Below are 19,078 nucleotides of genomic sequence, written 5' to 3' on the forward strand. Positions count from 1 at the left end.
CGTTCGCGCGGAAATTGCCCTATCCTCTCCTCGTTCTTTTATTTATTCAAACAGCACCGGGTAAATCGTGCTGAAATTCAAGCCGATTGCCGGGGAAGACTGTATACACCATGGAAAATCGTGAAGTTTCGCGCGGCAGACACGAAAATACTATGAGTAATGTTGTTTCGATATCGCTGAAGACTAGCTTTCACTGCTGTTAACCGGTGCTCTTTTTATGTAAATTATTGAACCGACTCTATACAATACAGCCAATAATATGGCCAACATATAATAGTAATGATGCAGATAAATACAGCCACATATGAGCCGTTTATTTTGAAAGTGGCATAAGTCACTTTGTTTTTAAGTCGATATATTTAAGGGTTTGCGTTTTAACACGTTTCAAAATATGGATGCTAACTTTCGAGAAGATTTACTTGTATTTGTTATCTCAGGATACTGATATTTTTCTCAGTATAAATAATTTTGTATAAACATTAAAAAATCACCACTTTTCATTACGGTAAAGTGACTTATGCCACTTTCAAAATAAACGGCTCATATACAATAGTTCAACAGACACTAGATCCTTGTCGAGTTCAATAATGAGTCTTCCAGATTTCAAGTCGTCGCGAAAATCGAAATCACCACTCTCAAATTTCTTAAATCCATGCTGAGCGAGTCCATCGACCATAAAGTTGGGATAAATAAGGACTTAGCAAATTAGCTGTAAAAAAGATAACGATGCCACTCTAATAATGAAAATATTAATATTTAATTACTTCATTTATCTGTTTATGAAGAAATCGACTATATTGATTTATCGACCGGAAGATTCTATAATTAGGATGCTTTTCAAAAAACGATGTGCTTACACCGATTGTCTTCCGAGCCGTCCATGTGTATGCATATACAAAATTACTGACACTTATGGCTCTGATATAACTGTTAAAGCATCAGATGTCTAATATAGACCTCAACCATAATTAGGCCTTAACCATAATTAGTCCTTCCATTTTATAACGGCATATCCAAATTCTTTACAAAGATTTCAATAAGCATGCTAAATATGAATAAATTTGATCACCATATAATACCGTACATTAATTTAAAAGAAAAAGGCTTTAACGCGAATTCTAGCAACTATCAATGGCACAATCATTCGAGAAAGATTCCGCCAGATAAAATAAACTAAATAAATAAACTAACGAAATAACGTTACATGCTTTAAACGCCGTATGCACAAAGTCAACTTCCTCGGAAATCGACGTGTACGAAAATTGAGGTTCATTATTTCTAGAGTATTTTATTAGGGTCTCTTTCTTTGTTCAATAAATATGTACCGGTGTACCTTGTAGACGCGCGGAGGAGTCTCGACTTATTATTATAGCTCGTGACAAAGCAGTCCGCACTCATCGAACTTAGCACAACTTGTTAAAACGAGTGCGGAGTTGTGTCACAGAATCGCGGAATCGTTTATGTTTATACGCTGTTGCGCAACAGTTCTCGTGTTTCTCTGACGCAGGAAAAAGTCACTGAAAAACTGTTTACAGAAAGCAATTACGCGGAATGTATCTAATTATTCGCCGCGTTACGGAAAATTTACTATCGACGACTCGTGCTTGCTGATCGCCGTGGTAACCAATAAAGAATCGGAAGCGTATGATAGCCGGAGCAGGATGCTACAATAAAATAATTAGCACGTGGATTAACTGACAGGTTTAAATTATGTAATTGAATTATTATATAAGTAAAATGCGATGTAGTCGAATTACTATGTAATTGAAACACAATGTGGTTGAATTAATATGTAATTGAAACACAATGTAGTTGGATTAGTATGTAATTGAAACACAATGTAGTTTGATTACTGTGTAATTGAAACACAATGTAGTTGAATTACTATGTAATTGAAATACAATGTACTTGATTTACTATGTAATTGAAGCACAATGTAGTTGAATTACTATGTAATTGAGATACAATGTAGTTGTGTTGTGAGTTACTATTTAATTGAAATACAATGTACTTGAATTACTATTTAATTGAAACAAAATGTAGTCTTTGAATTACTATACAATTAAAATACAATGTAGTTGAATTACTATGTAATTGAAATACAATGCAGTTTAATTACTATGTAATTGAAATACAATGCAGTTGAATTACTATACAATTGAAATACAATGTAGCTGAATTACTGTACAATTAAAATACAATGTAGTTGAATTACTATATAATTGAAATTACAATATAGTTAAATTACTATGTGATTGAAATACAATGTAATTAAATTGCGAAATTGAATTACGATGTAATTGAATTAGCAGAACTTCGTTTTAAATCGTGTCTCTGATACTTTTCGTAATATTTCATCCAAAAGTTTGCAACGTTACAAAACCGCCAAGAGCGAACCGATGAAAAATCTTTATAATTATCAGAAAATGCGAAACAGGAGAAAGCGGAACGAAAATGTGAAGCCAGAGAACAGCTCGTTCGCAATTCCAGTTTGAAAACATGCGAATCGAGCCATCTGGACACCATCATCGGCGGGAAAGTTTCGACGCATCGTTTTCTAAAAAAAAAAAACAGAAAGGAAAGGCGCACCTCTTGTTCAGGTGGCAGACAAGATATTTAATTTTCAGTTGGCCGTGCACGTGATTAAATATCATCAACATGAGAACGCCTGTTAATTTCCAGTGCAGCCGGGCAAACGCTCTGAATTTTTCAGAGACGGCAACTACACTTTCAATAACCCGCGTCTAAGTTCAATTAATGACAGCATTCGCCGGGCACGATCCATGGACCGCTCATTATCCATCGTTCATAATGAAACGTCAAAACGTCGAGAGAACTCCTCGAGGTCATTAGGTTACCCGTGTTTGGGTAAACGAACGAACACGCGTGCGTGTTTATTCGACGCTGCCCGCTTGAAAAATCATCGTCGGCCGAAGAGAGCCGAAGCGTCGCAGCGGCCGGAGCTTGATGACGGCCCGATTCGTCAGCTTTTCATGAATAATGGACAAACGTTTCTCGTTATAAATGCTAATTGTTCGAAATCTAGTGACATTAGATGCGACGGCCAATATCATTGCGATGCTAATTAAGAGAATATTTCGATGTCTGGTGCGCAATCCGACGGAGAATATAAACGAGAGACCGGAGGATATCGGGGAATAAATTGTTGTTGAAAATCGAATCTCGATTCGATGAGTTGACGAAACTTTCGATTATATAGGGCGGGCCGTCTATCGGTTTCATTTTAAACATAAAATGGACAAACTTTTTAATTCTAAAGTTTCGAAAATTGTTTCATTTGGAAGTCGAACGATTCGAACGGAAGAGAATCATTAACGCAGAAACTAGAAACTTCGATACAATTTGTGTGCGAATGTTACGATGAAATGAATTATTACTATTATTGTTGTGCTGCTTCATTATGGATAATTATGTGAATGTCGAGAACGTTGTTATAATCTGACTTAAAAGTGCAACACAAGAGAAATTGCAAGGGGATCTCCGAAAGCTAATGCACTAGAAAGAGAAAACAACACTTGTTAATCAAAAATAACAGTACACGCTGGTGTACTACATGAAATCTGGAAAATTCATTTTCTCGTCTTCGTATAATAATTGTAGAGACCAAAGCTTCGTTTCAGTTCATTATAAATTATTTCGACGTTATTATTTTGAAACATTTTTAATAGCGAAAAAAGACTGACAATTGTACGATAAATGTTGAAGAAAGAAATTAAAAAATTAAGAAATTAGCACGCTTTAAAATTAAGTGATTCCTATTCATTTAACATTGCAATCAAGATTTTGTTTTTGTACATACTCGCATAGCCAAAGTCATTATAAACCTATACGAATAAATAAATCTATAAATAAATCTATCGTACTAAAGATCACGTCAAGAACATAACATTACAGATCGTTGGATTCGTCATGTCCTCGGCTATCGTGCAGTGATGATAAAAATATATCATTCCATTTAAAAAACTTCGATGACCTTGAAATCTCAAAAGATATAACCTTGAACAAAAAGGCCAGTTTACGAAGTAATCTTTATGGAAAATTATTGCCAGGGATTATATGATTGTAATTAATCTATAGAAATCTTATAATACTTATATGCGATATAATAATTGACCCGAAATGAAATAATTAAGTTCCATTTATTTTCCTAAACTTCATATAAGGTTTTAAAAAAAAAGCAGCTCAAAATATTCTGGGATTCCTATTCCGACATATTCATCGGATAGTGTATTTTGATATTACATAAACTCTTTTTGCGAAAAGTTATGGTCTTCAGAGTTATTTAACAAAATATGTAGCCATGTATACCCACACACATATGCAGCCTATATATTTTTTTCAGGCATTAAGGCAAAATTAACGAAAAAATCTTTCGGACAAAAGTCGCTCGGTGAATGAAAATCTGCATAAAAGTTTTTATTCAATAACAAATAAAGGCGACAACAATTTTTCTTTATGGTATCATACAATTTTTTCCATGCAGATCGATGCATTTCTGTATTTTCTTTGACAAATTACTAAGGCGTTCCGATCGAAAATTGATTAGCTTGGAAGTTATGATCTTTGTCCCGTACCTCCGTTAGAAGCGCCCTATTGCGCAGCGCGTAGAACAGGTGTTAAAAGTGTTAGGGCCGTACGAATGTATCGTACGGTGCGCAGATTGAAGGTTGCTCCTCCAAATGCTGCGCCTCCAACGTCAACTTAATGGCGGTGAAGTTGATTTGTAAAAAAGGTTTAAACTAGGTTGAAAACGTAAGGCAACACAGTTTATTTGAAGAAGGTCCAGGGGTTTACAGTTGTGCGTGAGAGTGATTGATCATCTCTCGTGAGAGTTACCGACAAGACTGGCTGTCTCGACAAATTTTGGGTTGCAGGTTGACTTGCTCGGGGTGGAGTCAATTTTGTGCGGCCAATTTTTGGAGCCTGATTGGCTTCACCCCCAACCTGCCCCCACTTCCGAAGACGTTGCTCTAGGGCCTTGAAAAAAGGGCAAGTCGACGGAAGGCAGTTGGAGACCACCTTGGGTCTCCGGCTAAAGTACAGCAATAAAACTATTTCCCTTTTTTTACTTTACCGGTTCTAACCGGTAAAGCAAACGGTAAAAAAATGTCGTTACAACGGGTCGTCGTTGTACATCCGAAATATTTGAACCTTGTCCCGTAGGGTTCGGTTTATTTTATTGGTCTGTCAGGCACCTTTTCTCGGGTCGTAGTTTAGACCCCGTAGGCCCTCAAGTGACCTGACAGATTATTCGGTGTTGATCCGTCCAGGACGGAACAAAAAGTATGAAAATCTAATTGAAACGCGAGGCTATTTAACCGGAAAACGAAAGACCAGTTAGGCCGACCAGAAAGCATTGCAACGAAGAACGCGAGCACAATGGTATCGTGTAGAATAGTGGAATGTTCTGGTGGAGTGGCTAGTTCTAATTGAAATGGTCGGCTCGCGTGACCGAACCGACGCGCGACGCCTATTAAAGGCCGCATCGGGGCTCGAACAATTATCCGAGCGAAAAAATATCATTGATGTCCGCCGTTGGAAAGCGAGGGTCCATGGTGGTCGAGGACTGCGCGGTGCGGTGACGGGCCACGGATGTAGCAGACGCGACATCGCCGTGATGCGTTTTCTGCGGGCCATTGTGCGCTATCGATTACCGATGTCCGTCGTATTTAGTCGGCGTGGCCCGCAGTTTCCTCCGCGGGCACGCTATTTTCTGTTCATTGGCCGTCTTATCGCGTGCCAACCCCCATACCCTCTCCCTCGTTCCGGAGGTACGGCTACTCGGAACTCGGCCGCAGAGAGGCAGGTTCAAATTGTTTGCATTGTGCGGATCTCCGATGATATTAGCTATTATATTAAACTCTGAAGAGTCCGGTTCGAAGGGGGGACGAGGGGGTACGACGTGAATAGCGTTCTCCATCGGCGTTGCCCGTCGATCGGATAGGGAAACGAAGCTTTCTTCTGCTCGGCGACTCCTTGCGACATGCCCCCACCCCTTCCCCCCGCGCGAAGGAATCCTTTTTTAAGCTCCGAGGCTGGATTTTCGGGGATCCGCCAGCCACGAGGGGTCCGCCGCCGGCGTTTATCAGTGTCGGGAAGAGACTTCGTCACTCGGCGAAAGGACTCGAAGCGAGATAAAGTGGGTAAAAATGCAATGACTTTCTCGAAACTGTACTAAATTACTTGAATTTATTTTTAGATGGCGCAATCTGTTTTTAGCAGATTACAAGCAAATGTGCTGCGATGACTTTTTTTTCGTTTTACTTCGATTCCGAGGGTATTTACAATCGATCTGTTTTTAGCAGATTACAAGCAAATGTGCTGCAATATTTCGTGTGCTCCTCTGTGTATATCATCGGTCCGCATTTATTTGAATGTTTAACACGTTGAATGCCACGGGGGCCATCGGTGATAAGGGCCACCAATGGGGCCACCACGGGGGCCACCAATGAAATTGATAGAAATATATATATATATATATAATTTAAAACAAATGTCAGTATCTAAAATTTTGTATTACTACCATCGTCGATTCAAACAGTGACCCCTGTCGCAATCAACATGTCAAACATGGTTATACACTGTAACTTATCTATTGCAGATAATATTTCAACATTGCATGTATCACATGAAAGAAAATTCATCGTGGCGCCACGGACATTTTCTGTAAAACCGGCGTGGCATTCAACGTGTTAAATATTGATGACAAAAGAACAGAATTTTATTTCGACTTGAAAGAACGGAATAACATTCATGCGTAACAATTTATTCACTAGAAATCTGAATAAATGAATTTCATGAAATAAAATAGACCTTTCGCCGCAGGTTCTTAAAGTATAACTCATTGAAAATGTTCTGCTTCGATGTATTGAAATGTTGATGTTTTTAAACGGGTATTCGCATTCAGATGGACACAAAATTGATACGTTTGTTGCATACATTCTTAAAGTGCAACGCATCAAAGATGCGACAAGCTCAGAAATTTCATAAAATGAAATCAATTTGAAATTGTAATCTAGTATTTTTCGTCGTTCGATGCCAAGCTGATGAGCTATTATTGCGAAGAGAGCTGTACGATCTTGTGTGTATTTCGAGAGGTTCGTATGAAAAAATGCACACCGAGCGAAGATGTACGATATTCCTTATGGAAACACAATGAGGGTGGTTGTTGAGACCACGGTTGTTAAATAACGGCAAAGGCAAAGTATTAAGGTCGCGGCAATGAATGGAGAACGGACTCTGAAAGTCTTCTAGGATCCAAACAACCGGACTCACGGTGGGTAAGATAAATGTTGTTACCTTGGAAGCGAAGTGATAAAAAAGAATTATGAGCCACGAACTATTGTAGACCGGCTCGAGTATCGTTTAAGATAAGAACCCTTGTATTATCAGTATTGTTACGGACTGGAACCGAAAGCAGTCCTCTTCCCTCAATTCTGCCAGCCTCCTATCCATGGTAGACCATTCCTCAAGGGGATGAATGGTTCTTACAGCCAGCCAGAGCTCGATTAAAAATTATAATCGCTTAAACTATCGGGTGAGTCACGAAGTCTTGTATCCTTTTTAAAAAAATTGTTATAATCGATTGTTATAATTATTATTAATTTTACACTCTATTACGGAAGAGATATTGTACTTTATAAAACGTAATTCAATGCTTGAAACATCAATATAAAAATGGACACTAGCATTCGCTGGTGAAATGTGGATTGCAGAAATTAAAAAACGATACAAGAGAACTGAAAAGTATTTTAATAGATGAAGACGTAGCGTGCTGTCTAAAAATTAAAAATAAAATCGTATTTTGTACGATATTTTGTACAATATTGTGTATAATAATTTGTGTAATATTTTGTATAATAATTTGTTTAATATTCTGTATAATATTGTGTATAATATTCTGTATAATATTCTGTATAATAATGTGTTTGTAATAATGTTTTGTATAATATTCTGTATAATATTTTGTATGATATTTTGTATCCTATTTTTCAGTAACATTTTTTTATCCAATAACTTCCGCAACGATCACGTAAACCCGCGTCGACGATTAAACAGCAGCACGGGTAGTATCTTGATAGAAAATGCCAGACGGCGAGAACATTCATTCACCGCTACCTGGATATTTATTATTGGTTGATCGTTAAACAACGTAACCACTTAATTAATCGATACACTTCGAAGGATCGCGAAGGCGGCCAACGTTCGGCTGCCATAAAACGAACTCGAATGGAGGCGGGGGGAAAAAAGGAGGTCAACTTTTTTTTTCCCTGCTCGGGGTTACTTGCCTCGGTTACGTGAAAGTGGCTATGGATGTGCGAATACTCCCGCCCCCTCATCTACCATCCCCTATCTTGATCAGAAAAAATGTACACAGAGGGGATCCGCGGGACAGAAAAAAATTCCCTGCCGCGTTTTTCCACGATCGGTTCATGCAAATTCCATACGGGATACAAGTCGGCGGGTCTTGTCGGGCGAAGCTTCCGAAAGCGTGCGAATAATGCATGCATAAACGCTGTTTTAGAATACTATTTGCGGTCTTGCACGCTGTGCTTCTCGTCTTGCTCATTACCATGGTGATTCATAATGATGTAATCGAGTCGCTCGCGGCAAAGAATTGAAAAGACGTGTTGTTTCGGTAGAGAAAATTAATGCGAGAGGTGCAAGCTTCGAACCATTCGGCGGAATAATCGTAAGGGATGATTACAGGCTGCTGATGTCGAGTGATTCGTTTTTGGTCTTGGGATAAAAGAGACTGGCGAGAACGAAGAATGAGCAACCAGGAACTCGCATTTGAGGAAGTCAGTAGCGTGTCCAAGCATAAACCAGACGCGACTGCCTGATGCGGACGGATTTACTCTTACGACAGTTCAACGTGCATACATTAGTTGCTTGATCCATTCTACAAGACTGCTGCATGTTTAACCAATGTTAAATTCTACCAAAAACTCGTTCGCCTTGTTGCAGGAAGTTTAGTAGACTGTACAATTCTAAAAGTAATCGGCTAAGAAGCAAACAGAAAGGTATAGATTTTTCACTGCATCAACATTTCCGATGCTCAAAACACCTTAACTAACACTTTTTACGACAAAGAAATTTCTTGCAATTCAAATAGAATGTCATTGATCACATTAAATATCAACATGTAAATAAAAATGCGCAGTCGCCACGAACGATTAAAGATTTACAGTCTGCTCGTCAACGTGTAACATAGTGTATCAACAGCTTGACGATGCAGTGATAATTATGAAAAAAGACGAACTATTATACCTCGCAGAGAATCTCTCTGAATTCGTGGACATTTGAGAATCGTGAGAATTTCGAATGCAAATTCCGTCGATAAAATCGATAAAATCCTCCGCCGTTATTTCTCTTCGTCCATGGCAACGTCTGGCTCGCCTGAGACCTGCCTCCAATTTCAAGGTAAACCAAACCTGACGTTTCCATGCCGCTGGTTTTCATTAAGAAGCCAAACTGCAACCACACGTAACCGACTAGCCGTGTTTAGCATTCAGCTCCGCCACTGTCGGATGCCTACCTCTAAGCACCAGGTTTTCACCCAACCTCCCTCCCCCCCCCTTCCCCCCAACCCCGCATATCGACCATCTGCCAACCATGTGACCTCCTCGTTTCCCATGGAACACAGTGAGCAGTGCATCCGGTAAAATATTGCGTGCTTCGACGTCGCTGTACCGAAACAGAACCAATACTTCGCGATCGAGAACTTGAATACGCTATTCTAAGATTCTTGAATGGCTTGGGCGCTACCGAACGCATCGACATCTGCCAATCAAATGTCTCTTATCGGTAGACTGCGGATCGTTATGCAAAATAAAAGTTGCGCGCACGAGTTGCAAGATACAGGGGCCACGTAAATATTTATTTCAGGTGTTAATCATTTTAATCGGGTGAAAATAGAGTGCAACAGTGATTTTACTGTTGTTCATTTTTTTCAAATGATTTCACTGGTTTGCGTTGGAGGTTGTCCCTGCGAGGGACATAATATTTGAAATTTTGGTATTACATTGTTGTATGATGGGCTGCGTCGCATCCGGCGAGAAAGTGCGACGACTGTCTACCTGGACAAGATGTCCTTAAACAATAGACAAGCGTAGACCCGCATTCCTCTGCGCATATGGTCTATTCGCACTGCGTTGCCATTTTTGAGGCTCCTACGGCCAAAAATTTTGTTCTTTAGCGAGGCGTGCGGTTGTGCCTACCGTTGCTTCCGAACCATCACCCGTAATATTAGTTAGCTTTATGTTTGTTTCCTTTTCTTTTCGATAAATAGCTTTCTCATTGAAATTAATTCTGTTACGATTATTTACGTTGCCTGTAAATATTCAACAGTTTGCATTTGGTTTGCACATCTTTGTGGAAACAAATGTCACTTTCACTTTTCAAGTGAACTGTGAATGTTTCAGTTTTCGATTTATGCTTAGGCGGCTTCGACAGCCGGAGGTCGTCGATGGTCACTTGATCGGTTTCAACTGTGCCGATCGAATTATTAGACGGAGTTCGATATGTTTTAACGATCGCACTGTGCGCAGTTTTCTTGAACAAGTTCTCCTAATGTTATTCAAAAATGTCCTGAAACATACGTTTCACAAAAATGTTCACTGGCAATGGTAAGAAGAGTGCACCTGTTGCAACATAAAATACTGTGTGTGTCATCTCTGTACGACTATACTCGCCGCACACAGCTAGAGGATTAAAGTAAAGAAAGGTTAGAGAGCGAATAGCAATTGAGAATGCCTCTGTAACTGATATACACGGTGTTCTCGCAATCGTATGGTACAGGAAAATAGAACGATGAACACTGTATGAACACTAATGTACTGAAAATTTCTAACTCGTTCTTGTCGATAACGAAGTTCCGTATACTTTAAATGCCGTATTTCATTCGTCGTTCCTCAGTCGTTTCTTTTTTCTCGATACTGTTACGGTATTTTCAGTTGTGCCGCGATCACGAAGACACCCTGTACCATCGCTTTAAATAATGCACCGGCCTCGCATGCGGCGCGTTACACCATTGGTTCTCTAAATTCTCTAACCGCGTTAGAGCAAAATTGTGTTGTCAAAACACTGTGCCACGGGGGCCACCTGCATGTATTATTCATATTCATATTATCATAGATCTAGCCGTTCTCGCTTGTGTGAGTAGGACATGTCAAGAACAAGATTAAGTTCGGGAAAGACGGCGGTTTTTAAGATGCTAATAATAAATGTAAATTTTATACGCGCGCGATAAGCAGGTGTCCGACAACTTCGATCTATCGATCCTGCGTGGTTTTCGTCATCTAACGGCTTAAATATTTCAAGAATGTGAGAATGTTGTCGGAGGAAAACGTGTTTAGGCTCGAAGGGGCGAACATCGAGGCAAGCAAACTATTTTTCACAAGGACACATTTTATGATTCCACGATCAAAGATGTGTCTTTTCAAATAAAATTAGTCATTTGTGCGTCTGTGCAGAGCACACAATATGAATTCAGTGATACGAATCATTATACTGTTACGATCTTTTAATCTTGTGATATACTCGATATTTGGACGCGATATTTAATCTTGAAAGGTAAACTACTCTTAGACGCAAAGAAGAGAGCATCAATTTAGTGATTAATTTATTGAACTGTCTCCAATACTGTCTCTCTGAATACTGAGCCTCAATAACCGTGCACAATAAAATTTTAATACTTAACATACATTCAGAAATTTCATATATTCTCTATAAAAATATTTAATATGATAATAAGTCATCTAGAAGTTTACATTAGAGGCGACTGCTTTAACAAAATTTCGTTGTACTTAGATTTCTCCTCTTTAAGCATATGACATTTGGCATTTGAGGTTATGTAGGCCTTACTGTGCACATTAGCTAGTACATTGAACGAAAAGTAGGTTCAGTTACTGTGCACAGTAAATAAACTACCGAAACTGAAACTATGAACAAAAATTCAAATAAATAATCACTGTTTCGTTTATCCGTAATCTTAATACGTTTTACCAATATAATTGGCATTGCGATATCTTATCTAGAACGATCTATTTTACTGAATATTGATCTTCATTCGTTCGGCATTTTCTTAAGCTTTTTCACAAGCTTTACAGAAAATTTCGCGAATTCGATATCAAAAAGTTGAAACAATCCCTGTTGCATTTTAAAAACAACCGAGCCCTAAATGTGAACAATGTATGTCATCGATATCACAATGACAAGATTGGCTTCAAACTTCCTACTATTTTGATTACAATCTGTGCTTGAATAAAGAGGTTCACATAACGATTTCAGACAAGAGCATTTTCATAGTAATCAGGAATTGCAAAAGAAAAAACGGGAGGTCATTTTGACTGGTTCAGCAGTTCTAGGCGTCAAGAACTTCCGTCCTTTATATGTTTAATATTAACAATAAAATGATTATATTATTAACTATAAAAAAATATATTAACAAATAAATGATTAATTGAGTTTAAATGAAAAGAAAAATGCGACACGTCTTACGCGATAAATATGAAGTCAATTATGCTTGGAAAATAGACAAAAGGCACAGTAATCGGCTGCCACACAGTAGCTGGCTGCACTACCCTATATCCACTTTGATATCCTGGCGCGTCGATCTCCGGCGGAACGGGAGCATGATTCAGCGAAGGGAAAGAGGATCGGCAGCGACCTCGTCCGCGGCGTTCTACGCGGCTGGCTCGCGGAGGGCGCAGGTGCGTGCCGCGTGTTATCGACCAGCGATAAACGGGCGTCCAATACATCGATGGCTCGTGTGCTTGGGGGTAAGTCGGCAAGCAGCAGCATCCAGTAGCGGCACTAGCAGCGGTAGCAGCGGGTGCTGCGACCGTCAACGATCGAAATGAATGTTTGCGCCGATAGCGCGACCCTTCGGCTCCTAACCGCCCAATTAGATCCCTTGCTGGCCAGCGTCTACCCTCTGCGGCCAGCGTCCACCCTCGTCCGGCCGATCGCCGGTGCGAGGTTTCTGCCGATCGGCCGGTCAGGTATTGTGCCCGCGATTCAAGACCGATTAACGTAGCTCGACCTCGTTGCCCGGCATCGGCGAGTAACCAGCGAAACTGCGGACGAAGGAGCCGGCGGCGGTTTCCGCGCGGGGAGGAGCAACGATTAAACCAATAACTATTAATCGACGGCGCACCGCACATTCAGCAAAGTCTGCGCGCCACCCCTTCGGGTACTTGATGCATGCGCCCTCGAGGTTATGGGAGCGCGGCCGGGGGTGGCGGCAGAGAAGCGGGTCGAGTTTAAGGCCGTTCCTGTAGCAAGCCGGTTACGTGTGCCAGGGAAATTCGTTTTCTCGAGTGGCTGTTATGCCGCCGCCGCGCCGAGAGAAATACGGAAATCTTGCCGAGATTAGTTTTTACACGAATTTCGGAGCGGCGACGCCGAGGAGCCTTAACGGGCTGCTGCGGTGTAAACCGGCTGATGTGCGTAACGTGTAAACACTTTTTGCGAGAGAGAGAGAGAGAGAGATTTGCGCTAATGGAAGAGCGCTGTCGAGTGTTTACAATCGTTCGATGGCCGATGCTTTTGGCAAATTTCGTTCGAGTATGTTCGCGAGGCCGTCGAAAGATCTTTTCGACAAGTCGTTCTGTTTGTTTTCGCATTTATATGGTTATTTCGTTTATCCCTCGCACGACGGTCCATAGTGGCCGGTGGCTGGATCTCGCATGACCCCTACCAATATCTATGCAAAGTGGGGCATTTGAAAAAAGACAGCTGAATAACTCGCTTCTTTTTGACGATAGAAAAAGAAGTGTCGACGAAGATGTTTGATTTCGACGTTATAACAATACACATGTTAACAACAGCAGAACACGCGAGATATTCGAAAAGTGGCTTGGAAGAATTTGATTTTCATTGTAGTTCATATGTTGTGACCCCTTGAATGACTTTCATTTATAGGCCATTGTATTCGTCTTGGAAGGCTCTATCAGAGCGTGAATAAAAAATTAGGTCATCTCATTTGAAAAAGTAAGTGTGACCTTCATATGTCCTCTACGCTTCCACCTATACAAAAATTATTGACATCATACAATGCGTCCCTCGAAATCAAATAACTCTTGTCTGATACTATTTTTTCTATTGTTAAAAACAAGCGAGTTATTCAGGTGTCTTGTCTCAAATGCCCACCCTGTATATGTATGTATGCATATACGCGTTCAATATTTTGCTGGAACGCGTACATATAAGAGCATCATTTCACTTCCATTGACTTACTTATTTTTTGATTTTTGCTAATATTGCCACGAAGAAATTATTGAACGAATGAACTTATTATGTTTCCTTACGTGTAATACGTAAAGGTCGCCGCAGACCCGGCCATCGTCATGCGATGGTTAAAGAATAGAGATACTGAGGTGAAATCTTACGACGGTGATTCTGGGGAATGTCGTATCTTGACTTTTGCGAGGAAACGTCTTACGGCTGTAGAATGTTAATGAGCTTATTGCCGATCGTTGACATTCAAGCCACAAAGACAACTCAGGTTTGATAAGTCTTTTATGGTCGTGGTATTGTCGAATTTTGATGAATGTTGAGAGTTCAAGGATAACTGTTGGTTCACGGAAATTGCAAAATAGTTGAAATTCTATCGAGGCTATCTTTACGACCGCGTGATAGCTGTGTAATCAAAGGATTTATAGCAGTCTTTCTTGTCGAGCACCTTTCTCGACGGCGTAAAATCGAGATTGTATTATTCAACATGTTGCAATGAGTAATAGTTTTCAAGATTACGTCCGAAGTGGCGTTATTCGCGCATGCACGACACACTGCAACAATAAATCAGTTACTTTGGTCAGGACAGCGGCTACTCTTCGTGTACATAACCGTTCAACCTTCATACTTATTAAACAAACGATACTTTTATTAAGCTAAAAGCGATTATTCAAGATCAATCTCGGAGACAGACGGTAATAAGAAATTCCGTTTAATGTTGTACCAGGAAGAAATGATGTATTTGCATTTTTTATCGTGAAATGGTTCCCTGGAAGGCGCCTTGACATTTCCCAAGGATCCCGTATATTTAAAGTCGCTAAAAAATTCAAATTTAGAGACTCTGAAGGAGGAAATGATTGCTTGACCTCCACCACGTTTTGAGCACAGTTGCAGAGTCGGTAAAAAAGAAATATTAGACAAGCGAAAATAAGTTTTCGTTAAGTATACTGCACGAGAGAAATAATAGATTTCAACGGTCAGAAAAATATGAAATGGTCTTCCGTAAGGGACCTTGACATTTCATAACGATCTTGAAGACTTTCAAAACTTTCAATCTTTCAAATCGTCGCGTAGGAACATGACTGTTGCATCGATAGCAAAACGTATTGGACACGAGAGATATTTCAAACTGAAAGAGTCCAGTAGAACTATAGAAACATACAAGGTTCACTTGAAGCAGCTTCTTCCTTTACAAAAATGTTCTCCGAGGCACCGTTAACGAGTTATTAACGAAAAACAATGTGAAGCGGCCCAACCAACCAGCGCACGAAGCCCAGTTCCGCTCATTGGCTCGGTCGCCTCGCGCCAGCTGAGCTGGGATTCGACCGCTCGACCGCCTAGCGCCAACTGAGCTCGCCTCTCATTGGTCACTGTTTTTCGTTAATAACTCGTTAATGGTGCCTCGGAGAAAATTTGTGTAAAGGAAAAAGTTTCTTCGAATGACCTGAGGAACCCGCCACTTTCGGATTACGAGACATTTTTGGGACACTCTGTAGTTCTAATAGTATATAATAGAAAATATCTTACACAAATGGCATTCTAAATTAAAATGATCCTATGTAAAAAAAATCCTCAAGGATTCAAAATGCCTAAAATCGCCAGAGAAATTGAGTACACGTAGAATTGTAAATTAAAACAGTTACTGTCTGTCCGTCGCTAAATCATCCACAGTTATCTCACATGTTTAGGAAACTCGCCCGCTGTGTTGCGGCAACGTAACATGGAATAATTTGGAATTTTCAAAAAGGGGTAATTGCTTGCTCCTCCCCCGCCACGTCCACGCGTGGAATCAATAAAAACATGTATTAGGAAGTTCCGACGGATTATGAGGGGCAACGAAGGCACCGTTGACCCTTCGCAGTCCCGCTCCTTAAACTGGCCACGTAATTCGAGTGCGCCAGCCACGTCTCTCCCCCTTCTGACCCAGCAAGGGAGAGTCGTGCGTATTGGGGGTAGCAGCCGAGCCGGCCGAGCCAGTCGAGCCGAAGATATACGAGGAACGAATATCCGGAAGGGGCGGTCTACTGCCTCTGGACTCTGTCCGAGCGATCACGGGGCGGCTGCGAGGTTCCTCTCTTTCCTACACACGCGCGCGCTGACAAACAGTCCTTCAAACAGGACTTCGTGACTGGAACGGAGATCGAGGCGGACGCTCGCCGGGAAAGGGTCGCTTTCGAGAGGGGTAAACAACAACGGCTCAAATCGTAATAGCTGATAGGGGAGAGACGGCTGGTGGCTGTATTTTGATACGCCATTCAAAAGAAGAGTCCTGTTCTTACAGTCGCAAACGAATCAACTGGGGACGCCTTCATTCATTCGGGACCTGCACCCACGGTACCGACAAGATCTATAAATGAACGATTTGAGAAGAGGAGATACGATTATTCGACAATAATATCTCGGCAATTATAAAAACGAGTCGCAAGCCCCGAACAATCGTATCTTGTCTTCACAAATTGTTTATTTTTATTTAGAAGCTGAGGAACACTTGGAGAGAATTTACTGTATTCGGTTGGTCAATAAGACATCGCATTTCTTTTCCTCCGTGAACGAAAGACAAATTTTCCATGGAAACGAAACCTTCGGTCAATGATATATTTTCCATTTTGTTCGATTACATTTTGTCATCTATCGGGCAATTTCGTCATGTCGCGTTCACGCAACTTTTTATGTGCTTGCACGGCACATTTTTTCCTTTTCGAACGTAATGGAGCAAAATGTGACGAAAAAGCTCTTTGGAGTTGTTCATATCGAAATCAATGCCAAATGAACAATCTTAAAGAAAATTGCGGAGGAGACTTTCTTTAAGGACAAGCTTAAATCATTACCTATCAGGATATATAGCGAATTTGTGGTTTGAAATGAGATTAATCTAATAGAATTCAGGCAGAAGAATCGTAGAAGTGGAACCTCGGTCGCAACTAGACTGCGGATTTGATGCATTTCTGGCAAAGATGAGCAGCCGAGATATGAAATTGTGAGGAGACAAGAAGAATTTAATAATATCATTACATCATTTCCAACTTGTCAAAGTTGTTAAATAAAACAACTGATTTTTATTTCATTTCTGTTTCTCGCAATCCTCTTCTAACATTTTTATTTTGCATAAACATCCGCAGTCTAGTTATAACAATAGTTACAGCGCCAGGATAAATCCTCACTGTTTTGTACAATAAATTGTGCTGGACATGGGTCAACTTTGACCCAAGACCTTATAAAAATGAAACTGCGAGCAAAAAGCAGCGAATGTCTAAGCAGAGAATGCAACATTACCGTGTTAACACTTCACTTGCTAGAGATTATTAATAGTTGTTTAGACTTATATGGAGATTGAATCCTGTAAGTTCATTTTAGGTCGTGCTCTGTACCTTAGAGACACAGCAATTCGTTATCTGTACTATTATATTATACAGGTTTTTACACTCAGCCCCGTTATGTAGTTCATATTCACCTTTTTGCACATAAAAAAAACCCTTTCACAAATTAAATTCACTTATTTCTAATTATTTGTAATGAAATTAAAAAATTTTACTTGTATAAATATTTTTTATATAATTTTATATAATTTATATATTAATAATATAATATATAATATGATATAATATAATATAATATAACATAATTTGTATATTTTATTTATATAATATAACATAATTTGTATATTTTATTTATATATAATAATTTTATACATTTTATAAATAATTATCGAAGATTCGTGAAGATTAAATTACTTGTAAGGAAACGCATGTTATTTCATTATAAATTTTTGAATACATATTAAATCTAAAAATTCAATAGAAGACAGCCAATTTTCATCAGCGGGAGAGTTAATTTTATTTGCAATATAATTTAATTTCGAGTGCAGAAAACTGAACGTAATCTACAAAAGGATTGCATTCAGAGTGCAAACCTGCACGAAAAGAAAAGTGAAAGTAGAAGAAAACTGTGAAGTACGAGAAAACGCGTTCGTCGAAATAAACAAATAAAACATTAATTTTCCAACAACAAGATCTGTAGTCGAAACGCGATATTAGAACATCTGCTAATACGCTTGCATCCAGAATAATTCACCTCGTTTTTACTGTAAAACACAGTTTCGAAAAAGGCTTTTTACGATGCTAAGCATCTTTTCTCGGCGCCGAGAGCGAGCGTTTCCCGGATTGCGCGTTTCATTAAAAATTGAAAAGCGGCCGAAGCCTGGGCAAAGGATTCCGCGGTTAGGGTTACGAAGGGGACACCATGGACCGCAAAGAAAATTTTGACGAGGGTTAACGTTCGTGTTAAAAGGGATGCTATATCTGCAACAGTCGAAACGGCGGACACGCGAGGTTCCCGGCTAACGAAACTAATTTCATTGTCGTCCAGTTATTAAGATCGAGAATAGAGGAATTCGTCGACGGGCAGACCGTCGCGTCGTCGGCGTCGCGTTGCATAAGGAGTAACGAAGCGTCTCTGGTTAACAATGTTTTAGCGTCAATTTACTTACCGTAGCTGCCACGGGGAGACGAGGGGCGGCTCGGACGGCGGGATCTGAGGTTTCATTGAGCGAGCCATAGCCGACCGGAAATTCTGCTGCCTTTTGACATTCTGCAACAGAAATTGCTTCGCATTGCAGCCGCGCGCTTGTATTTTTTTCGTCGGCGAATTAACGAAGTACTTGTCAAAAGTATTTATGAACCCCTCGCCGTACCCAATCCTCCAAGGCGCTCGTGCTTTATCCGAATTGATATTTTCACCATTTTTCTAATTGCGCTGTTTCCGTCGCGCAATCTTGTTTTATGTAACGTTTATTTCATTCCGGATTATGCGCATTTCATTT

The 19,078-nt window shown here is 40.0% G+C and overlaps 1 protein-coding gene across 2 annotated transcripts in view; it reads right to left on the minus strand.

Annotated features, from left to right (window-relative positions):
• LOC117226122 (uncharacterized) overlaps positions 1–18,826 on the minus strand; it is a 797,792-nt gene extending 778,966 nt beyond the window's left edge. For both annotated transcript variants that reach the window (XM_076522565.1, XM_076522569.1), the window contains exon 1: positions 18,746–18,826. The gene's annotated coding sequence lies outside the window, so the exon portion shown is untranslated. The remainder of the gene's footprint in view (positions 1–18,745) is intronic.
• Between the last annotated feature and the right edge of the window lie 252 nt (positions 18,827–19,078).

The sequence above is a fragment of the Megalopta genalis genome, chromosome 6 (assembly GCF_051020955.1).
Source record: "Megalopta genalis isolate 19385.01 chromosome 6, iyMegGena1_principal, whole genome shotgun sequence".
Lineage (NCBI taxonomy): Eukaryota > Metazoa > Arthropoda > Insecta > Hymenoptera > Halictidae > Megalopta > Megalopta genalis.